Raw genomic sequence first — 9142 nt, 5'->3', positions numbered from 1 at the left:
GTACGAGCAGGCGACGACTACTACTTAGTATGAGCCTACGTATATATATATATATATATATATATATATATAAACAGAAAAAAAAAAATTGTGATTATCAATAAGTTCTCGAAAGCTTTCTCTAAGTACAGTTATAGGATATACTTTTAAATATACAACTTTAGATTAAATTCAATCTAATAAAGTTATTGGAAACTTTCACAAAATTCTGGCTGGGCCTCATTCATTTTGGTTTGGTTGTCTCATAGCACAAAATTTTTCATAGACCGGCAACAAGAATTCTAATAATTATAGATAATTTGTGTTAGAAAATAAGGCTTACAGATATTGTCCATTCTTCTGGAGTTAAAAGAACAAAAGAATGTATGAAATTGTAACTTTAATAATTAGGGATAATAAGCAGTAACTTAGGAAGCCAGATCTAGGCTTTTTCTTTGGCATAATTACATGTACTTTAGAATTAAAGTACAAATTTGGGGAATATAAAACACTGATATTTATGGGGGTTTTTACATCCTTTTAATTCACCATTTTGTAACTTACATTAGTTTAGGTATGTGAATAATATTGTGTCATTGCAATAAAGTTATTATTATACAGTGGAACAACTCTTGATCCATCTAGGCCATCCCATACACTGTATTAAACTCTAGGATAAAAATAAAACCCTAAAATCCAACTCTTATCACTCAAATATTCATCAAGTCTTCGCTTATTTTAACAGTATCCATCACATCTGAAGGCAACCCATTCCAAAGGTCAACCATCCTGTTAGAAAAATAAAGCTGTCATAATTGAAGGTGACTCTCACTCTGCTAAAATTTGTATGTGTCCCCTAGTCTTACCATTCTCACCATTAAGTACAAAAAAAGATGATGAATCAACACTATCAATTCCTTTAATGTTAAACAACTCCATCAGATCCCCTCAATCATTTTTCATGAGAAAACAATTTCAGAGATCTTAACCTACCCTCATTTGACAACCCTTCCATCCAAAGTATAATCCTAGGAGCCCTGCTCTGAACCCTTTCCAACAATTCAATGTCCGTTTTAAGATAAGGAGCCCAAGACTGAACACAGTACTCCAAATGTGGCCTAACCGATGACCAATACAATGAAATCATAATCTCATTAGAGTTATCGTCATGCCACTAAAGAATCAACTATAACAATAACCTCCTTATATTTTTCATTCCAAATTTTATCTGTTCCTTTTCTAATCTTCCCTTTACCTATTTCCTCATACGCACAAGCTAAATGCTGTGGTTAGCATCAAAAAGCAAAAGGCACCATCTGCCTTCAAACCCCTCAGATACTTTCTCTTTTAAAAAGCTTCTTCAACATGTCCAATTTCACATGAGGAGGACTCAGCCTCCACCTAGCATTGCCCTCTTCTTATAGCTCCAATTCCTAAAATCAGGTATCATTATTCTTGTAGCTCATCCATGTGCTCTAAAATGTACTTACCATTTCTGTAATAAGGAAATAAAAAATAATCACATTGCTCCAAATAAGGTATAACTGTGATAAAACAATGGTTAGAATGGGAGCCAACTGCCATTGTAACAGAATTTTACTGAAGGGTGTTTCAATGAAAAAGGTTAAGAATGATGAGTGCAAAATTTTTGTTTTGAAGATTAAACAATGACTAGGCTTTTAAATGTTTTTCTCTCTCCTGTTTTTTTAAAAGAGAAGATATTAGAAATTATTATTAATGGAATCCACTCAAACTGGAACCATGTAGGAAAGAATTAGCAAAGTTTTCTGCATTGGGCAATTAAATCGATTACTAGATATAATCAATTACCTATAAGTATTGAATATAACAATTAGTGTCTCATGAACTAGTTAAGTGAAATTACAACTCAACAGAGTGATCCAAATTGAAGTTTCCAATTTTTCCAACTATCTAAGTAATTGAAATATTGCCATTATGACCTCTGATCATTACTTTTGATTAATCCAATATTGTTAAGCTTAACCAATTAGTTTCACAGCTCACAAAAATAAACTAATTACAGTTTCTGATTATTAAAACTATCCAATTACGCAAATAATCAATTATTTGAAAGTAACTGATTAATGAGCCCATAATTAATTGGTTCATAGATTCCACTAATTTTCCATCTCTATTTCTAACCGTATTAAAGATGTTTAGGTATTACAAAATGTCTTAGATCAATTGGTAAGTTGTACAAATATTTTTGCAAATGACTAATTATACTACGTGCAAAGTAATGCACTTGTAATATAGTAACTTAGATCACACATTAAATATAGATGAGAATCAATTCAACAGTATAACTGAAGAAAAAGGATTTTAGCATAGTGGTGAATAAATCGCCCAAGTCAATGAAACTTTGCTCTGCTGATAGTAGTAAAGCTAAAAGAATTTTAAGATGTATTTATAGACATAGTGATTACAAGCCAAAAGATGTAATTATCTTTATATACAAGTTATTAGTTATGCCTCACTGTGTGCAGTTTTGAACTCCTCTAAAAAGGATACTCTCTCATTGGAAAAGGTTCAGAGGAAGGCTACTCTGATGATTTCTAGGATGAAAGGTAACCTTATAGGAATAAGCTAATATCTAATTTATTTTGTCTTGAAATAATAAAGGTAAGAGGTGATCTTGTTGAAGTTTACAGGAGATAGATAAGATAAAGGCCTCTGATTTCTTTCTTCTATATTCTGAAGATAATAGGATAAGGGAACACAAGTTTAATATTTGTAAAGAACAGGCTAGTCTACTGTTAACAATTTTATTTTTCTAACAGGGTGACTGACTTCTGAAATGAATTGCCATCAGCAGTAATGGAGACCAGAATTTTAAAGGAATTTAAGAATCTTGAAGGATCAAACAAGTTGTTCCTTTCCTGAAACTTATACTTATAGATGAAAATATCATTAACAGCAAAGGTACCTAGCTGACAAAATACTGCATTCTAATTGGTGTAAGTAAAACAAAGGAAAAGTAAATTTAATTAACTACACTGATTGCCAGGTTGCTTTTTCATTACACTTGAAGTACATAGTTTACTCTGATTGGAAGTTAATATTAATTACACTTACTTCTCTCAAGAAATTTCAAGCTGAATAATTTTTCTGCCTTTTTCATCAACATGCTGTTATCAGAAAAATTTAGTTCATTTATGGTCCATTTTGCTAACAATATCATTTATAAATATTATGAATAATAAGTAGTAAAATTCCTGAGGATTTACATTGGTAAAAATCATTCAATCATAAAAACAAAAAATCTTCAATTATCATAGACTTTTAATTTATATCAATGATCTGCTTTTCAACCCTTACACCTGCAGAATGCATAACAGTAATTAACCTTGAAAGCAATACATAATCATAAACTTTATAAAAGATAAAAACAGATATTCATAGGTAAAGCTGGATAATTAGTTGTATTTGCTAAATGATTAAACAATGGCCTCATTAATTGATTACATTCGATTAACCAATTAGTAGGCATTTCAAAATTTATGACAGTTGCAAATAACCTTAGTAACTTTGTTATAAAAAAAATTGGGTTAGCAAGTTTGGTGGCAATATTTTGATTATTTAAAAAGTTAGAATAATCAAAAACAGTAATAACCAGAAACCCTAATTTCAATTAGTTGATTATTTTCATGACAATTGTTGGAATCATCTTAAACTTTAATAATAAGAAACACTAATTCCAATTGATTGATTTAATCATAATTCTTATTAATCAATTAGTTTATGTGACATTAACTGATGTAATTGATACTCATAGGTAACTGATGATATTGATTAATTAATTAAATTGCCCATCTCTACCAAAAGGAAGGCTCTTATCTACACAAAAAAAGTTATTATAGAACTTTAACAAACTGATAAGAAATGTCCCTTCTGAAAGTTATCTACAAGTTTCATCTTTTTAAACAGCCCATGACAACAAAACTGAACAATGTATTAACAAAAAATAGAGTTGAGTATGTTATAATATAACAATTTTGGAGAATCATCACATTATTGCCACATCTGGTCATGTTATATCTGAAATATGTGCATCTTGACAATAGCTGCAGTGTAATTTCCAAAGTCAAAGGCTCCATCATAAATAATGGCTGGAGACGGCTTGAATGGGTAATGAAGAAAAACTTTAATATAAGTTTAACATAACAAGCTGTCTCCAGCCATTATTAGTCTCAAAGTGGGTTCCTCGTCATCGAATTTGACTCCATCATAAAGTTTGAACATCCAAGTCACACCATCCTTCCTTACATACTTTTCATAATCCATCTAGTTTACAAAGATAGTAGTTTACCAGAACCCTTTTCAACAGTTCGATCAGACAGAAATTCATAGGCACTGTGTTTATTGACTTGACCAATATGTCATTCTCCAGCTGTTTTAAGGTATGTGATGGTTGAATGAGAGGTACTTTTGGAAGCTTTATCTTTGTGAATCTATAACCTGTTGATTGTTTCGCTACTTCTGTGTGGTACAAAGAGTCCATAATATTAGTCTGATAGTAACAGAGTTTAACTTGACCATTGCATTCACTCTCCTAATCTCTAACATGCTCCTGGTACAGTATCGAGTAATGATTATTAATTTCTTTGAAAAAGTTTAGCAACATGCCGTACACAAGTTTTGAAAAAACTGTTCATCCTCTGACCAGTATAAAATGCTACAAGACTTGTTACAGTTATTTAGGCACACATATGATTCATCAAGGGACACAATATGATGCCATTTTTCCTGACCAGTTTCTGTCCTTATAGTCTTTTACACTTTGTCTTCCTTTCTTAGATATGTAATGGAAGCAAATTGTGTACACATGAGTTGTGGAATTTTTTTTTTTATACTTCTCGATTATGTTGCATACTGTTGCCTCAGGTACATGGATGGCTTTTGTCACTGACTTTTGTGTTTGTGGATTATCACCTGTTACAAAATACCACACTTTGCTTACCATAACTGGTCCAGGAACACCAAATTAATTCATATTCCTTTCTTTTCAAACTATTAAGTACAAGGGATATCCCTGTCTTGGACATTTTAAATTGCCAATCTGGACACATCTTTATGATCCAAGTGTATTAATATCTTGTGTCATAAAAAGCTGTTACAAATCCTTCCCAAAAACAATAAATCATCAGTGCCACATCACCCTACATACCAAATTCCAAACATCCCATTCCACCATGGCTTTAAATTGGATGTGGTTGTCACAGAACTGATAATGTGCATATCCAACATCATTTTAATATAATGCACTCAACCCCCTGTAATTAAACTGATAGGTCTTTAAATTCTAAAAATCTTTCTCAATTTTTTGAAAGAACAGAATGATTTTATACGGAATTTCCCCATCGCCACACTTAAAAAATAACTTAAAAGCACAACAACTTCTTAGCCATTTTCTTTAAGTTTAAGAGGATATCACATAAGTATCAGTATTTGATACTCTTAGATTTTTCACACGTTTTTCCAATATAACACACATTATAACAAGAGATCATTAGGCCATTCAAGACTACTTTTGCACCCATACCTTTAAGTAAAAAAAAATCTATACCCTTTATTTCACTGGGAGTCGATTGATGCCCCTCTTAAACTCCTGTATTGGGTTCCACTGTTGCCAATGGCAACACATTCTATAAGTCAATTTTTACACAGTACACAACACTATTCTAGAATTGAAGTATTACTCTCTGTAACAATGCCCTCCCCCCTCCACATACATACTAGCAGACATCTTAGGTCAAAAGTACACACAAAATTAAACTTAATATGGTATTTTCCTACAGGGTACTTTTCTGTCAGTTATCTCTGAACCAAATGCATATATATCTTCTCAAATATTGATACAATGATTGCCTGAGTTGTTACAATAAGGTTTGTCTATTTATAAACCTGAAGCACCGTACCCCCTGTTATCATTTGTTTGCATACCAAAAGTCCACTGTGCCTAAACCACTACTACTAGTGCAAAATGCTTTGTACATCCAACATATGGTCTTCTTTGTTCACAATATTTACAGTAATATTTATTATATGTCCAATATATTTCTTAACTTTCCTTTTGTTTCACAGGGGATTAAACATCCCTTGGCATAAAACTTAATGCTTTGCACAAATATACTTTTATTGTCTTAAGAGCAGCATAGTTTTAACTAATGTTCCCTTTTTTGTCTTTATTCTTCACTTTACCAGTAGTTAATGTTGTTCAAAGTATATTCTACAGATGTTCTTTCACTAATCAACATCATACTGTTTTGCTGTATTTTCATTCACGTTGGAAAATTTTGAATAATATACTTATAAATTATTTTTCTTTAGCCTTTTTTGTAGCACTTCCCAAATAACATTTATATCTATTCAAAATATCTCAATCACCCAATCGCACTTCTTCCCAACACCTGCACAAACACATCACGTAAATCTATAAACTGAGTAATACTAATAAAGATGAGCTTTCCATTCCAACTTAACTGTAAATAACTATAGTGAAAGTCAAGCATATAACCGATTTATTAAGATGTCACGTGTATGTGAACAACCACGTCGTGCCCAACACTAAATCAAACCATATTACCAAAACACTGGCTCAACAGATAACAAAGTTGCCTTTCTACATTGTAGTTGCATGCATCAGCTCAGTAACTAAACTAGCATAAATGATACAGCTAAGGCATTGTGCCAGTAACTTAGAAAGCAACTAAGGGCAAGGTTGATTTGCATCTTTCATTTACTTTCCTCATAATCTAATGTCACAGAATACTACAAGCATACATCTGTGAATAAAACAATTTAATTAGTAAGAATTGAGTGTAACAATATTAATATGACTCAATTTCTCACCTTGGCTTACTAGATTGGGAATATGTAAGAACAATCAACAACGATATCTTTCCACAAACACATCCACCTCTTATTTTGGGATTCCTGCCTATTCTCCAAGATGCTTATGACGTCATAGTTACTTTTGTTCTTCAACAAAAGATGGCGTATAAACATAATACAAACTTAAATCAGAGATAAAGCCCGGTAAGAGAAATTTACCTAAAATTGAGATGTGAAAAAACAAAAGCGGGGTAAAATCATTTTACGAGAAAGATAAGTAATACAGTCAATGTTTTAGCTAAACAACTTTCGTCTCATAATCCAGGTACATGTATTTTGAAAGGAAAAACTTTGGCCATGTAGCTACAGAGTTTTAGATTCTGAAAATCCAAAGAAATGATTAAAATCACAGTTCACAAAAAACAAGTAGTATATTAGAACTAGATAGCTCTCTCGTGGCTCAGCGGTAAGTCTTTGGTCTTATAGCTCAAGTACTTTGGTTTCGATACTCGCGATGGGCTCAGCACAGACAGCCCATTGTGTAGCTCTATGCTTAATAATAAACAAACAAAAAATAGAATTAAATACCTTTTTAATAATACAATATATTTTAATAGTAGACAAAAATCCAGTTTAAAACTATTCAGTATTTAGAAAACGAAGTAACTGATAAAAGCACAAGAATCATTTCACGTTAGAATTACGTAAACAAAAACACTTGTTTCTAGTGTGATTACTATTTTAAATATTATTTCCTGTATCATAAGAAGTACTCAAATAAGATGATGAAGGAATGAATGTACAAGAGAAGAGATTGTTTGAAACTTTGGTACACGTTGGTGGCACAAATGCAGCACAGTTCCAGCACGACAAATCAATACCTCGGACTCTGGCAGAGTTACAGGAAAAGCGAAGCATGTGAAAGTGTATGGAACACGCCGATATGTTGCATCTATATATTAACCTCTTGTGCAAGAATGATCAGTCAGAGGAAGAAGAGGATGCCATCTCATGTCACATCAACTTAGCCAATGAGGAGGAAAGAGCTGGATTTGTATAGACGTTATATAAAGTAATTTTGAATGTTGAATAACATGAATTGTTCAATTACATAAAGAATACAATGGTTAAGCAACATGTGAACTGAAATAATGGACTTGATCTGGATGTTAAGATTTTGTGATATAACGTTAACAGGAAGTTTTCACTAAGAGTAGTACAAGATATGTTGATTGGTTGAATGTATCCTTACTTTCTGAACTACAATGTGATTTTTCTAAGGTGAAATAATCACTGAAATGTCATTTGACCTTTTTGGGAGAATCCCTCACTTTATTTCGCCAAGTGGCAAAAGAATTAAATGGAACATGTTGCCTTGTCCTCGCTAGATTTTCCCCATATATCTGAAAAATGCATGATTTTTTGACATGCAGTGAATTAGTTATGTTTCCTCTGGTATATACTGAAATAACAGCGAAAAAAAAAAGGTTAATCCTAGCTGAAGATAAATTTAACTGAAATGTCTTAGTCTTCTGAATTCTACCAGTGATTATTTCGTGATGCCTGAAAGGAATAACATGCTGAGTTTGATTGCTCGTAGATGGCAGCACGTTGCGATACAGCAGCTATAGAACAAGTTTCAGTAAGTAATTGTATAAGAGCCAAATGCAGTATGTTTTAAGCTATTAGTGTACATGTTAATGTGTAATGTTGATGTGTGTGTGTATAGACGTTGCATAAAGTAATTTTCTTAATGTTGGATAACATGAATTGTTCAATTACATAAATAACACAATGGTTAAGCAACAAGTGAATTGAAATAAAGGACCTGATCTGGATGTTAAGATTTTGTGATATAAGATTAACTGTGATTACTGACCTGGAAATTATTATCAAAAGATACAGTGCACCTGTTCTTTCATTAATGCTAGTAAGAGAATGTGTTAATTTCGAATATAAAATATTCGACTATTAATTTATAATGCTAGAAACAGGGTTTCGATGCCCATGGTGGGCAGAGCACAGATAGCACATTGTATAACTTTGTGCTCAACTTCAAACAAATCGACTGTTAATAAATGTTCATGGAAGGATAAGAGTAACAAAGAAACTCACAATACATCTGAAAGAAGTTTTCACTAATAGTAGTACAAGATATGTTGATTGGTTTGGTTGTTTTAGAGTAAAGCCACATTGGACTATCTATTGTGTCTACCGTGGGGAATCGAGCACTGAACTTTAGCATCATAACTCTGTAGACTTACTGCTGTCCCACCGGGGGACATAGGTTGACTAAATTGAGTTGAAA

General features: G+C 32.2%; 1 protein-coding gene across 1 annotated transcript in view; it reads right to left on the bottom strand.

The window, feature by feature from the left end:
- The window catches only part of LOC106458691 (cAMP-regulated phosphoprotein 21-like), a 101607-nt gene extending 94654 nt beyond the window's left edge, over window positions 1–6953 (bottom strand). The window contains exon 1 of the mRNA XM_022384958.1: window positions 6853–6953. The gene's annotated coding sequence lies outside the window, so the exon portion shown is untranslated. The remainder of the gene's footprint in view (window positions 1–6852) is intronic.
- Between the last annotated feature and the right edge of the window lie 2189 nt (window positions 6954–9142).

This window comes from Limulus polyphemus, unplaced genomic scaffold (genome assembly GCF_000517525.1).
Source record: "Limulus polyphemus unplaced genomic scaffold, Limulus_polyphemus-2.1.2 Scaffold501, whole genome shotgun sequence".
NCBI classification, from domain to species: Eukaryota; Metazoa; Arthropoda; class Merostomata; order Xiphosura; family Limulidae; genus Limulus; species Limulus polyphemus.
The sequence above is the reverse complement of the archived record's forward strand: the minus strand, read 5'-3'. Positions and strand labels throughout refer to the sequence as shown.